This window comes from Apis dorsata, unplaced genomic scaffold, assembly GCF_000469605.1.
Source record: "Apis dorsata unplaced genomic scaffold, Apis dorsata 1.3 scaffold_73, whole genome shotgun sequence".
Classification (NCBI taxonomy): Eukaryota; Metazoa; Arthropoda; class Insecta; order Hymenoptera; family Apidae; genus Apis; species Apis dorsata.
Genome location: NW_006263371.1, coordinates 503,257 through 504,516, shown reverse-complemented (window position 1 = coordinate 504,516; position 1,260 = coordinate 503,257). Strand labels below are relative to the sequence as shown.

Here is a 1,260-nt window from a genome sequence, read left to right as displayed (position 1 = left end):
AAAAAAAAAAAAAAAAAAAAAAAAAAAAAAAAAAAAAAGAAAGAAAGAAACCTTGAAACCTTGGTACCGCGACACAGGTGTCTCTCAAGTTTAAATAAAATTTAATCGGTTTGGAATAAAATTGAACCAGAGAATTGGTAATTTGTTGTTAATCGAGAGACTAACTTGTAGTTGAATTTTGGTGCGTCTCCAATTTGGCAATCGTGTATCATATGTTATACGCCAGACTAGGGGGAGGAGGACGAGCTTTCTTCCGAGCTGAAATTTTATCCCCGACGACAGAAGCTCGAGGTTCTAATTACAAGATTAATCAAACGAGTAAAATTTCAAGATAGATGAGGATGTTCGTGTAAGAGAATATATTCTATTCACACAATTTGTATCAATTTTATGCTACTTACTACTATTATAATTTTTCCTTCGTACAAATTATAATTGTAAACGCAAAACAACAAATTTGGCAATAGCGTTTCAAAAATATTTAGATCAAGAATCTTTCTAAACGATATCATATTAAATGATACAAAAAAAATAAACAAAAAATTTGGCAATCGCGTTTCAAAAATGTTTAAATTAACTAAACGACACCATATTAAATGATACGAAAATAAAAAACATAAAATTTGGCTATCGCATTTCAAAAATATTTAAATTAAGAATCTTTCTAAATTCACACCATATTCAAAGCTGTAGAAGAGAGAATTAAAGCCAAATGTGATCTAAATGTGGTCTAAAAATAAGAATCTTTCTAAATTCACACCATATTCAAAACTAGAAGAGAGGATTGACTCAAATATGATTTAAATGATACAAAAATAAGAAACAAAAAAAATTTGGCAATCAGAAATATTTAGATTAAGAATCTTTCTAAATTCATACTATATTAAATATTAAATATTAAGCTATATTAAATAAAGCTCTAGAAGAAAAAATTGACCCAAATATGGTCTAAATGATACAAAAATAAGAATCTTTCTAAATTCACACTATATTCAAAGCTGTAGAAGAGAGAATTGACCCAAATGTGGTCTAAATGATACAAAAATAAGAAACAAAAAAATTTGGCAATCAGAAATATTTAAATTAAAAATTTTTCTAAATTCATATTATATTCAAAGCTTTAGAAGAGAAGATTGACCCAAATATGGTTTAAATGATACAAAAATAAGAAACAAGAGAAATTTGGCAATCAGAAATTTTAGATTAAGAATCTTTCTAAATTCACATCATATTCAAAACTGTAGAAGGGAAAATTGACCA

At 26.7% G+C, this 1,260-nt stretch overlaps 1 protein-coding gene across 1 annotated transcript in view; it reads right to left on the bottom strand.

Annotated features, from left to right (window-relative positions):
- The window catches only part of LOC102676853 (muscle LIM protein Mlp84B-like), a 19,304-nt gene that overhangs the window by 6,380 nt on the left and 11,664 nt on the right, over positions 1–1,260 (bottom strand). The window lies entirely within an intron of this gene.